The sequence below is a fragment of the Ochotona princeps genome, chromosome 8 (assembly GCF_030435755.1).
Source record: "Ochotona princeps isolate mOchPri1 chromosome 8, mOchPri1.hap1, whole genome shotgun sequence".
NCBI lineage: Eukaryota > Metazoa > Chordata > Mammalia > Lagomorpha > Ochotonidae > Ochotona > Ochotona princeps.
The window spans coordinates 16,016,818-16,031,108 of NC_080839.1; the positions used below are offsets into that span (position 1 = coordinate 16,016,818).

Genomic DNA, 14,291 nt, shown 5'->3' on the forward strand with positions numbered 1-14,291 from the left:
CAAGTGTTATACCTTAGGAGAATAGTACAACATAAAGTCAGTTTTTACCCTCGTGATCTCACCACAGACCTAGCTGCTGTTGATGCCCTACATCAGAGGAAGAATCCTACCAAATATAACCAGTCCCCCAAAAGACCAAAATCCCAAGTGCCATTTCTCCTGAATGTGTATTACTTTGCGCCATAGTACAGTCAAAAGAAACTGAGTGATGCCATCACAAGTCCAGAACCAACTGTAGAAGCAAGCATGACTTTAAGAAGTAGACAAAATGAGGGAATAAGTTGAAACATTAGTATTTACAATAAATGTAAGTGGGTTAATTTTACCCATGAAATGAAAAAGACAACTAGAACTAAAAACAAAATACAATTATTAACTAAGAACAAACTCATACAATAACACAGAAAGTCTGCGTTAAATAGCAATCAAAGGAAAACAACATAGACATATTACTAAAAGAATCAATAGAAGAATTGTATGGTTAGGTAAAGATCATGTTTTCAAAAATATAACCTAAGTGGAATATTATTAGAACTATGAAAAATGTTGACAATTTCTTATTAGAGTACAAGATTTAAATACATCAATTGTACAAATACTTTTCTCTGGTAAACTTTTAAAAGTAAAGTATCAAGAATACTTAATAAGTACTAATTTCAAAAAAAAACAAATTATACTGGAGTTGAAGTAATATATTATTTCTGTGTTATATGCATGGTTCCATAGCATAAAAAAGATGTAAAAAAAAGATGTAAAAATGAAGCAGAAAATAAAAGCTATGATTTACTTAGTTATGAACACAAATTGACACTTCTTATATAAAATATCAAGTATGTTTTAGGGCTCGGCAGTGTGGCCTAGTGGCTAAGGTCCTCGCCTTGATCCCATATGGCCGCTGGTTCTAATCCCGGCAGCTCCACTTCCTCTCTATCTCTCCTCCTCTCAGTATATCTGACTTTGTAATAAAAATAAAATAAATCTTCAAAAAAATATATCAAGTATGTTTTAAATTCATCATGAATCAGTTTCGTTATCACATGAATATAAAGATATTTCCATGTTGCAAAATTACTATAATTCACCACAAGAATTAAAAGAGAGAAATCATATGGTCATTGTGGTAGAGCTGACATCTGACATCTATTCATGAATTTCTTCTTAAGCTACCTTGGAAACTAGAATTATTTAAAGCATTAAATTATATTCAATACCATTCATATTTTTTGAAAAGTTAATAGAAACTGAACAGTATATTTTCCATAGAAAAACATCCAAACACACAAACTAGAAGACATCTGCAACATTGTTCCTTTCAGCATTGTTTGTGGTAGCAAAATGCATGTCAATTCATAAATACATAACTAAAATGAATAAATGATTTAATGTATACATTGGAAAGCTGTCAAATTTTTGAAAATTAATGAAAAATAAGGATATATTATCAGTAAGGATATATTATCAAAATACATTTGAATAAAAGATTGATTTGGTGCCACATATAATCATATTTAGTCAATAACATCGTATGCAATAGCAGTCTCAGACAACAGAGGAGCAGGAGAATTCTTCTTGTAGATGTTACAATGTTGCAGTACAATGCTGTAATCATTTGTGGTGATACTTGTGATAAATCTATTGTGACTTATGAAAGTTCACACAATAGATACAAAATATAATACTTGATATTGTTAACAATTATGTTGTGAGCTTATGTGTTTAGTATACTTTTATTGTTTTGTGCTATGCTGCTCCCACATATTAAAAAGTTTATTACAAAAGTGTGCATGTAGGGCCCGGCGGCATGGCCTAGCAGCTAAAGTTCTCACCTTGAACGCCCCGGGATCCCATATGGATGCCAGTTCTAATCCCGGCAGTCCCACTTCCCATCCAGCTCCCTGCTTGTGGCCTGGGAAAGCAGTTGAGGACTGCCAAATGCATTGGGACCCTGCACCCGCGTGGGAGACCCAAAAGAGGTTCCAGGTCCCGGCTTCGGATCAGCGCACACGGGCCGTTGTGGCTCACTGGGGAGTGAATCATCGGACAGAAGATCTTCCTCTCTGTCTCTCTTCCTCTCTGTAAATCTGACTTTGTAATAAAATAAATAAATCTTTAAAAAAAATAGTGCGCATGTAAAAATACACCAAAAACAATGACAGTATACACATTCTACTGAATTATTAACACACTGATTACTGGCTATTGGGTTATACACTAAAACTGGTGGCTCAGGTGCATGGGTGGAGTTACTGACTTCCACAGTAGCACCATCTACTGTAAGCATCTGGGGAGTAAATCAGCAGATGGACGGTATCCTTGTCTCTGTCACTTCATGCCTTTCAGATGAATGATTAAGAAATAAAACCAGGAGGACTGATGCAATGGCATAGCAAGCTAATCTTCCACCTACTGGCACCAGCATCCGATGTGGGCACCAGTTCATATCCCAGCTGCTCCACTTCCCATCCAGCTCTCTGCTGGGAAAGCAATGGAAGATGGCCCAAAGTCTTGGGCCCCTGCACCCATGTAAAACACCCAGAAAAAGCTCCTGGCTCCCAACTTGGATCAGCTCAGCTCTGGCCACTGCGGCCATTTGGTGAGTGAACCAGGAGAGAGAAGACTTTCTCTTTATATATTTCCTTCTCTTTCTTAAACATCTACCTTTCAAAGAAAAATAAATAAATCCTAAAAAAGAAATAATAGAATCAGCAACATCGATCTAAAGAGATAGTATTATTTGTAATTATCTCATTTTTTAAAAGATTTATTTATTTTTATTGCAAAGTCAGATATACAGAGAGCAGGAGAGAAAGATCTTCCGTCCGATGATTCACTCCCCAAATGGCAGCAACGGCCAGTGCTGCACCAATCTGAAGCCAGCAGCCAGGAACCAGGAACTTCTTTCCGGGTCTCCCACGCAGGTTCAGGGTCCAAAGGCATTGGGCCGTCCTCGACTGCCTTCCCAGGCCACAAGCAGGGACCTTGATGGGAAGTGGAGCTGCCGGGATTAGAACTGGCACCCATATGGGATTCCAGCGCGTTCAAGGTGAGAACCTTAAACACTATGCTATCATGCCAGGCCCGTTATCTCATTTTTTAATGTTTGTTTTTTCTTTTTTTTTTCACTGAGCTTATTGGACAAGTAAAATTTGCATATATTAATGGCATGCAACATGACTTTTGGCTGGGTACATATTGTTGGATGGCTAAATCAGAATACTTAACATTTGAATTCCCTCACATTTTTGTGGACTGAAGACTTCAAATCTAGTCTCAACAATGTCCAAATAGAAAATGCAATGTTATTTACTGTGATCATCATAGTATACAGATCTCCTGAATTTGTTTCCTTTAACTGAAAATTTTGTCTTTTGATCAACATGTTCCCAATTTTTTCACACACTGTAACCCTTTCATTTTAGGAGGTGAGTATATTCCTATGTTACTTTGAAATTTTTAAGGCTATGTTACATCCTACTATATCGATAGATTAAAGGAGAAAATACATATGATGATCTGAATAGGTGCACAAGAAATATTTAATAAAGTTTCATTTGCATTTATTATAAAACCTCATAGTATATTATTAGCAAAAGAAAGTTCCACAATTAGGTAAAGGAGCCTACAAGAAACACAATTAAACATCTTAATTGTAAAATTTTGAAAGCTTCCTAAGGTTATGAACAAAATAAAGATGCCCAATGCTTTCACTACTTTTCAGATCACAAAGGAGATCGATTGTTAATGTTCTAAAATAAGAAAAATAAGCAATACAATGCACAAATTAAAATTGGGAAAGGGTCATACCATTTGTAGGTAACTTGAGAACATTAATACCAAGTTGTTATAATTCATAAACTCAAGAAGATGGTGCTATGAAAGATCATCACACCAGAGCAGGTGGTTGCCTTACCAGTGAAGGAGTCTGCATCCCCTATCAGTCCCCAGGTGGAGTACATGACTCCAGTTTCAGATTCTGAATCCATCTTTCTGCCAATGCAGACCCTAGGAGGCAGAGGTGATGGCTCATGTCATAGACACCTGCCACCCATGTGGTAGATCAAGCCAGATAAAGTTCTTGACTCTCTGTTTTGGCAGAAGTCAGAGACCACGTATAGAAAGAAAATACACAGAAGTTCAATTCACAAAAGGCACATTCATGGAGGAAACCTACTGTCACATGTTAGATCCAAAAGACATGCTCAAGGAGAGTGTTCACGTACGAGCAAGTCTGGCTTGGGGAAAGCAGAGCTCAAGGAGAGCAAGGGGACATACATGAGAGATTAACAATGGGCACTCTCAAGATCAAGAGAACAAGGAGAAGCGCCAGAGGAGAGGTGCACACTGGAAAGAAGGAAGGGAGAATTTCAACCTGTAAGATGATTCAGGGTGGGCAGAGGAGAGAGTAATGTCAAAGAGATAAACTGAGCAGGAGACCACTGATGCTGCCAATGAACATAGGTGAGCATGCAGATTGCCAAAAATCACCTCCACTGAACAGTAAAAATCAGCCAACTCCAGTCTATAGGAGAGAGCTGTAAAATGTTAGAAGACAAGTGGAATTCAAAGACAAGTTTACTTTAGTGTAAAAAAAAAATGGAATCCATATATACAATATGTCCTCAAAAAATACATGGAAAATGTGTGTTACAGAAAAACTATGCTTGGGTTTTACATTTTTTGGTACCAAATAAGCCTTTTAATTTTATTTCCATGAACTTTCTGAAGTACCTCCATTCATTCTAGTCTCAATACTGCCACTAGTTAACTGAGTGACTGTCACTTCAAATGACACGTAACAACTGGCCAGTACCAGGACATAATAGGCTATGCCTCCACCTGTGGTACAGGCATCGCAATATGGTCACTGCATCATGTCTCAGCTGTTCCACTTTCAATCCAGACTCCTGCTTGAGGCCTGGGGAAGCAGTGGGATGGCTCAAGGCCTTGGATTCCTTCACCCGCATGGGAGACTTAGAAAACTCTTCTGGCTCTTAGCTTCATTCTGGCCCAATCCTAGCTATTGTGACCATCTGAGGAATAACCAATAGATGGTGGATCACTCTTCTCTTTCTCCCTCCCTCTTTCCCCTTCTCCGTGTAGCTCTGTCTTTCAAATAAAAATGGCCTAATATATTATTTTTCTATTTTTAACCTTTGTTTGTTTTCCATCATAGAGTTTAGGACTTCCCCCATCTCTCCCTTACCTCTTTCCTCTTTTCCCCACTTTTCCCTACCCCCATTTCCACCACATTTCCACCAGTATGGTCCTTCAGCTTCAGTCACAATAGCACCAACACTTTGCTATTTACGTATGTCATGGCATCGTGTGTATAGGCAATGGTAGGAAATACAGTATCTTGTTGTCAAGCTATACTTAACAATTTCACTGGTGCTCCTTCTCTTACGCAGGAGTAGAGATGCCTACTGCAGTGTCTCTTTGTTTCCTAGCACTCTAGTTTCCATTGCACATTCACTTATGAGAGTTCATGTGTATAGCTGTTTACCTATATATCTTGTTATTTTGTAATGTGCATGAAGATTACCTTAAATCAAAAAGAGCATATGGTATTGTCCTTTTAAAACTGACTTATTTCACTGAGCATAACGGAATCACCTTGTTGCAAATGGTAGAATTTCATTCTTTCTAATGCAACTCTGCCTTTCAAACAAAAATGGAGTACATATTTTTTTTTAAAAAAAGAAAAGGTTGGCCTGGCATGGTAGCCTAAGGGTTTAAGTCCTCACGCTGCATACACTAGGATCCCATATGGGCACTGGTTTGTATCCCGGCTATTCTACCGCCCTTCCAGCTCCCTGCTATGGCCTGGGAGGGCAGTGGACGACAACCCAGGGCTTTGGGACCCTACACCCACATGGGAGAGCTGGAGGAGGCTCCTTACTCTTGGCCTGGATTGGCTCAGCTTGTTGTAGCCACTTGGGGAGTGAACCAGTAGATGAAGATCTTTTTCTCTGTCTCTCCTTCCCTCTGTAAATCTGGATTTCCAATAAAAATAAATAAATCTTTTAAAAAGAAATTATTAAAAGGTCAGTTTATTGTTAAGTGTATGTATACCAATAATTTGTGCAGCTTTGAGGGCAAGTTTAGCAAATATTTTTAGGATTTATTTACTTTTATTTGAAAAGAAAAAAGGAGAGACAAAGAAAGATCTTCCATCTAACTAGTTCACTCCACAAATGGCTGGAACAATTGTGGCTGGGCCAAACTGAAGGTAGGAGCATGTAACAAGGAACTAAGCATTCAGGCCATCCTCCACTGCTCTCCTAGGTGTGTTAGGAGGGGGCTTGATCAGAAACAGAGAATGCAGGACTCAAACCAGTGCCTATATGGGATGCCAGCACTACAGGCAGCAGCTTAACACACTGCACTACAGTGCCCTGACAATTCTTTTCTATTAATGAAGTTATTTTAGTAGATCTTAGAGTTTATATCTGCTGGAAATAATTTCTTTCAACTTTTACCTATTTAAAAAGTTTTATTTTGGGCCCAGCATGGTAGCCTAGTGGCTAAGTCTTCGACTTGCATGTGCCCGGATCCCATGTGAGCACCAGTTCTAATCCCGGAGGCTCTGCTTCCCATTCTGCTCCCTGCTTGTGACCTGGAAAAGCAGTCAAGAACGGCCCAAAGCCTTGTGATCCTGCACCCCCATGGGAGACCCAGAAGAGGCTCCAACTGCCATAGCAGCTGCGTGGGGAGTGAATCAACAGACGGAAGATCTTCTTATCTCTCTTCCTCTCTGTATATCTGACTTTCCAATAAAAATAAAATAAAATAAATCTTTTTAAAAAGTTTTATTTTCACCTTTATTTTTGGAAGCATATTTTTGTTAGATACACAATTCCAGTTTGACAGGATCCATTTTTTTTTCTTTCACCTTTAAGGATGCTAACACATCTTTTGGCCCTTGCTTCTGCTGATGAGCAGTCAGACCTTATTCCTAACATTGTCCTGCATTTAGTGTCTTCTTTTTGGAAGATTTGTTTTCAAGGTATTCTCTCTACCTTTGATTTTTTTTAAGATTTATTTATTTTTATTACAAAGTCAGATATACAGAGAGGAGGAGAGACAGAGAGGAAGATCTTCCGTCTGATGAATCACTCCCCAAGTGAGCGCAATGGCCGGTGCTGTGCCGATCCGAAGCCAGGAGCCAGGAGCCAAGAACTTCTTCCAGGTTTCCCACACGGGTGCAGGAACCCAAAGCTTTGGGCTGTCCTCGACTGCTTTCCCAGGCCATAAGCAGGGAGCTGGATGGGAAGTGGAGCCACAGGGACCAGAACCAGCGTCCATATGGGATCCTGGCGCCTACAAGGTAAGGACCTCAGCCGCCAGGCCACGCCGCCGGGCCACGCCGCCGGGCCGCTCTACCTTTGATTTTTAACAATTCATTTCTTACGTCCATATGTATGTTCATTGTATTTAACCTACTATAGGTTTACTGAACTTTCTAGAGGGGGTCCAGTAGCATCCATCAATTTTAAGAAAAAATATGATCATTATCCATTCAAATGTTTATTTTTTAAAAAGATTTGTTTATTTACTTGAAAGGCAGAGTTAGAGAGAGAGCACACAAGTGAGAGAGAAAACTTCCATCTACTGCTTCACTCCCCAAATGGTCCTAACAGCCACAGGTTGGTCAATCCAAAGCCAGCAGCCAGAAGTTTCTTCCCAGCGTCCCGCATGAGTACTGGTGCCCAAGCACTTGGGCCACTCTCCACTGCTTTCCCAGTCACATTATCAGGGATCTGGATGGGAAGTGGAGCATCTTAGACTCAAACCAGTGCTGATAGTGGTGGTGGCTTTGCCAGATACAACACAGCAGCGGCCCCTTGACTTTTTTCTCACATATTTACTCTTCTCATATTTACTTATATGGAAAAGTGTTAAATGTTGTTCTGTATTCCTCAAAAGCTTCCTCTCTATGCTTTCTCTCCCATTCTGTCATTCTTTCTCATCTTTGTGTTTTCACTTGAACTTTTATTCAAGTTCAGTGATTTCTGTGTCAATAACCTGTCTTGAAAGGAATTCTTCCACCCCACCCCATGGTAGTGCCCAGCAGCCTCCAACAACTTGTCTCAAGAGAATGAAGGTAGGGCCTTGTTTATAGAAGTTTGACAAAAATTTCCAGCAAGGTAGTAAAGGAAAATATGGGAACCTCTATGGGACAGAAGTGCTATTTGTGGTCAGCTCTAAACGGCAGCCAGGGGTCAGGTCAGCATGAGCCACAGCTCACCAGACTTCAAGTAAGAGTTACCATGCCACTGCTTCCAGAAGAGGCTCGAAGGGTTCCAGAAGAGGCTGCAGGTGAATATTTCAACCATGGCGTATCCCAATTCTGTGCTGATGCAAATGATTAGGAGGTTCCATCAAAAGGATGAATCCTTGCCCTTCACTGAGAGTTAGGGCAGATAGCCCAATGAATGGGGTGCATACAACCTATCCCCCACAACCCTTCAATAAGCCCTCAAGGAAAGGGAAGCAACACATGCTACAAAGGTAGAACACCTGAGATCGCTGGAGTAGACAGCCCTGCTGCCCTCTGCAGCTGAAGGGCACTTCGGCCCCCTGGGACTGTGGGAATGTTCTGTATGAAGATGGTGGACATTCAGTGCCTGTGCGATCATATGTGGTGCGTGCCTCAATCTCTGGGCACATGGAGAACTGTACAGATTGTGTGTTTCATGTGCTGACATGGGTGGGGATTCCAGCTACCACGGGCTAAACACTGGGCATAAGTTACCTGAAAAGATAGCAGTTCGGGCAGTGATCAGGTAGGAACACTGCCTCCCCCAGGGTGGACAAGAGGAGCTCCATCATGCCCAAGCTGATTGTCACCCTGAACTCTCACCTCACTTCTTGGTTCAGACCACAGTACACTGCCCACGTCTAGTTCATAGTCCAGACACACATTGAAGGAGCAGTCATTCCACCAAGCCCCAGAGGCACAGTTAAAGATAAAGACTATCAGAAAAGGAAGACTGATACCGGTAGAAGTGATCAAAAATAAGCAGACATACACGAGAAGCATGAATAAGGGAGACAAATTGACTCCCCCAAAGCAACATAACAGCACCACAATAACAAAATGCAAAGATGAAAATTGATGAAATGCACAAATATGGATTCAAAAATGATCATCAAATTACTTAAAAATAATGAAAAGCAGTAGCAAGAATTAGAAGGTCCATCTAAGACACAAATGTAAAATTCTCCCGAGATAGAAAGTTTGAGGAGAAATCAAGCAAATAGTAGAGATAAAAAATGTAATATGACAAATTAAAAAACAAAACAGTGGAAAGATTTAACAACAAAGTTAGTGAGCTAGAAATTAATTCTCTGGAAAAAATCTCAGCTAAAAAATTAAAAAGTAGCATTGAGTAAAGCCAGAAAAAAAAAGTGTGTGTGATATCATGAAATGACCAAATATATGTGTTTCGGGAGTTCCTGAAGGTGTGGATTATTAGACCTGTTCAGAGAAGGAATAACTGGAAAATTTCCTAATAGGGAGGAACAAAAGGGCATTCAAGTACAAGAAGCACAGAAAATTCCTAATAAACATGACCAGAAAAATCTTCACCATGATACACTGTAGTCAAGCTTTCCACAGTAGGACAAAGATGCCAAAATGTGCACCAGAGAAATGACTGACCACCTGCAGAGGATCTCCAATCACATTCCCAACTTATTTCACATTACAACTGCCGCAGGCTGAGAGAGAATGACGAGACACAATACAGGTCCTAACAGGAAGAAACTGCCAACCATATACTACACCCAACAAGCTCATATTTTTATACAAAGGTGAAATTAAGACTTTCCAGAACAAACAGAAATTGAAAGGAGGAGGAAGTCACAATATGTCTATTTGCAAAAGACATGATCCTCTATATAGAAGAACCAAAAGATTCTACTAAGATACTTTTGGAACTTGTAAGAGAGTTTGGTAAAGTTGCAGTCTATAAAGTCAACAAGCTATAAAAACCAACAGCCTTCGTACAAACATCCTCATACCCGAATAAGAACTTGCAGGATCTGTCCCAGTTATAAAAGCTGTAAAAAAAAAAAAATCTATATAGAAAACTACAAAACATTAAATAGAAAAACATTCCATATTTATAGATTAGTGGAATAAGTATTATCAAAATGTCCATACCACCAAAAGTAATTTTCAAATTCTAATCAAAATACCTGTGACATTCGCTTCAAATATAAAAAATCAATGCTACGGCCAAGTGCAACAGCATAGTGGTTAAGGTCCTCACCTTGCATGCGCCAGGATCCCATATGGTCACCAGTTCTAATCCCGGCGGCCTCGCTTCCCATTCAGCTCCCTGCTTGTGGCCTGGGAAAGCAGTTAAGGACGGCCCAAGGCCTTGGGACCCTGCACCCTCGTGGGAGACCTGGAAGAGCTCCTGGCTCCTGGCTTTGGATTGGCTCAGCTCCAGCCATTGCGGTCACTTTGGAACTGAACCATTGGACAGAAGATCTTCCTCTCTGTATATCTGACTTTCCAATAAAAATAAATCTTTAAAAAAGTAGAAAATAAAAATAAAGGCAATGCTAAATTCTTATGGAAACACAAGAGACAACAAAGAGCTACAGCAATCCTGAACAACACACACAAAGCTAGAGGCATCACAATACCAGACTTAAAGATATACAGTTATAATCAAAGTAGCCAGATACTGGCACAAAAACAGACCTAAAGATCAATTGGACAGAATAGAAGTCCCAGAAATGAACCCACACATCAACAGCCAACTAATTTTTGACAAGTGAACCAAAATTAATCCAGGGAGAAAGGACAGTGACTTCAACAAACAGTGCAGGAAAACTGGATCTACTTATACAAAAATCAACCCTAAGTGGATCAAGGATGTAGATCTATGACCTGATACCATTAATCTACCGGGAGAAAATATCAGAAGTAAGACATAGGCATAGGCCAAAGATTTCTTGGAAAAGTCCCCAGAAGTACAGGCAATCAAAACAAAAATAAGCAAATGGGATTGTATCAACTTAAGGAACTTCAGCACCACACTGATGGTTACTGCAAGGCAACCATCAACAAAGTGAGGAAACAGCAAAGCAAAATGAGAGAAAATATTTACAAACTATACAATGGATAGAGGATTAATATTCAGGCTCTATAAGAGCTCAAGAAACTCAACAATAACAAAACAAACAGTCAAGAAATGGGCAAAGGACAGGAATAGGCATTCCTCAAAGGATGAGATTCAAATGGCCAACAGACATCTGAAAAAATGCTTAGGCTTACTAGTCCTCAGAGAAATGCAAATAAAAACACAATGAAGTTTTATCTTATCTCAGGTAGAATAGCTATCATCTGAAAATCAAAAAATAATAAATGCAAATGAGGATGTCAACAGGGGTGCGAGGAAGTGCTATAATCCATTGTTGTGAGAATATAAACTAGTGCAACCATTATGGAAGACAATATGAAGATTCCTGATATCTGAAAATAGATCTATCATCCCACACTCCAAAATTAATTGACCCAGTGAATCCATTCTTAAAAATTAATTGACATGAATTGAAATCAGCATAAAAGAGAGTAAATTGTACCTCCGACATTTATAGCAGCTCAATTAACAACAGCTAAGAAATCAACCCAGCTGCCCATCAGTGAGTGACTGGCTAGAGAAAATGTGATACATATACACTATGGAATACTACCCAGTCATAAAAAAGAATGCAATATTTTCCAACTAAATAAATGCAATTGAAAATCATTAAAATAATAACCCAAAGAAAAACATCATACATTTCCCCTACTCTGTGATAACTAATGCACAGAATTCAAAAAATGTAATCTATAGGTATGAGCAAGACTTTGACATTTATCATGTGCAGCCTTTGTTTAAACTCCTGAGGAAAAGTTTTTTAGTTTCTTGTTTGCTTATTCTTTTTTCTGTTCTTTGTTACCATTATTATTTTCTGCTTCTCATTTACTGATATCATTCCCTAGTGGACTGTTACTCATGTGGCAAAACATAAAAAATTAAAAAAGAATTATTTGGGAAAAAAAGAATTCTTTGTATCTTTTATATATTTTTTTACTTACAGCATTTCCATTTTGTTCTGTTATTTTTTATTTCTTCAGGAAAATTCTCCAGTTGTTCACACTGTTGTCCACTGCATAGTATTGTTCACTGGATGTTCTAACATATTTATCAGTTATTCACATATCAAGTGTGATTACATAATAGATAGATCATCTCTGCGCCTGGTTTTACTGCCTGTTTTCTCTCTTGAGAATGGTTTTGATTTTCTTGCTCTTCTGTCTTAAATTTTTAATTGACACATATAATATGCAAAGTAACTGAAGATCGGGACACAATATTTATATTCAAAAAAGAGTGTGTCTTCTTTTATCAAGCTGTTAATGCAGTGGGATCATCTAGAACTGAAGGGGGCTGGGCTCTGTGTTGCTTACATTCAGTTTATCATATGCTTTGAATTATTTGAGAGCAGGTCAAAGCCAGGACTTAAGCCAAGCAAGTGAGGCATTTGCAAAGTTACAACTAGATATGATCAGTAAGTGCTGTGCTAAAGCCATAGTAGTATGCGGAGCAGGAGGAAAAATTGTCAGTGCTATTTCTATCTTCATTTAAAATTTCAACATTTTGCTTATCTTGTACTTTTTGCATGAACCTTGAGTTTTCAAAAAATTGCACTAAAATATTACTTATATTTCTCTGCTCTTTAAATAATTTATTTTATTTGAAAGAGAGACAGAGGGCTGATTGTTAGAGATGATTCTTTTACATCCTTCTAACAACCAGGATCAGGTCATGTCAAAGTCAGAAGCCAAGAACTCAGTCTGAATTTCCCATGTGGATGGCAGGGACCCAACTACCGAGCTACCACCAGCTGCTTTAGGGGGCTGTATTAGCAAGCAAATGGAGTTAGGAACACAGAGAGGACTCAAACCCAGGTACTTTAATATGGCATAAGTGCATCAGAAGCAATGGCTAAACTGCAGCATGATATGCCTGCCCATACGTATCTTGGTTGTTGAGTCCTTCCACACTGCTGCTTCTGTGTCCAAGGTGTGTGCCTCACTGACCACATTTGCCTCACCCTAGTCTCTGCCTCATGGTATTAGAACTTTCCTTTGGTGGAGCTTGGGATGTGAGTATTTGACATTGTTTTCCTTCTGACCCATTCATAGATGCCATCGGGACCCACATAGCTGCACCTCAGTGGTCTTGCCAAGTGTTCCTGCTTCTCCTAGCTGTTGCCTAATACAGTTCTTCCCGGGAGCCTTTACTTAGCTTACATGTCTCTCCCCGAGCTATGGGCACCTGGGCCCCTCATATTCATCACAAGGCCCAGAGTGCTTCTCCATTCTCTGTATCACCCTGTGATTTCAACACGCCTGGAATATCTGTGCTCTAGAGGGAGTCTCTCTCAGATCTCTCATCCTAACCTCTCTGCGAACACACCAGTGAAAGGAAAGAGCATGGAAAAGAGTGAGCAGTTAGGTTCAGACTTCCCTGTGTCTTCACCATACATGAAATGGAAACCATCATTAAGGGGCTGGCACAGTGGCATCACAGCCTAACCCTTCACCTGCAGTGTTGGCATCACTTATGGGCATCAGTCCCGGCTGCTCCACATCTCATCCAGCTCCCTGCTAATGGTCTAGGAAAGCAACAGAAGATGGCACAAGGCCTTGAGGCCCTGCACCTATATGGGACACCCAGAAGAAGCTCCCAGCTCCTGGCTTCAAATTAGCCTGGTTCTAGTTATTGCAACCATTTGGGGAGTGAACCAATGCATGGAAAATCAGTCTTTCTCTTTTTCCTCTTTCTTTCCATAACTCTGACTTTCAAGTAAAGTAAGTAATTATTTAAGATACCATCACTGTACATCACGTTCCACCTTTAAAATTACACTAAAAATGAAGCTGCTTTCTTCTTGTCTACAATTATGGATAGTTTCTTCTTTGCTAATGAGTTGTTACACTAATGAGAATGAAATCAGGGGCCTGGTGCAACAGCCTTGTACTGCTGCCACATTCCACACCACCGAAGTGCTAACCCTGCTTCCCAACACCTCCCCACTGTATGTCCTCAACTCCTCTACAAACTACACTCAGGTATTAGCTGCTTTCCCATGATGTTCTTTATTAAGATCTTGCAGATGGGGCCAATGTGGCAATATAGTGAGTAAAGCTATCTACGACACCGGCATCTCCTATTAGAACGACAGTTTGAGTTCCAGTTGATCCACCTCTTTTTTTGTTGTTG

At 39.8% G+C, this 14,291-nt stretch overlaps 1 protein-coding gene across 1 annotated transcript in view; it reads right to left on the reverse strand.

Annotated features, from left to right (window-relative positions):
* The window catches only part of KDM3A (lysine demethylase 3A), a 141,810-nt gene that overhangs the window by 52,409 nt on the left and 75,110 nt on the right, over positions 1-14,291 (reverse strand). The gene's annotated exons all lie outside the window — the stretch shown is intronic.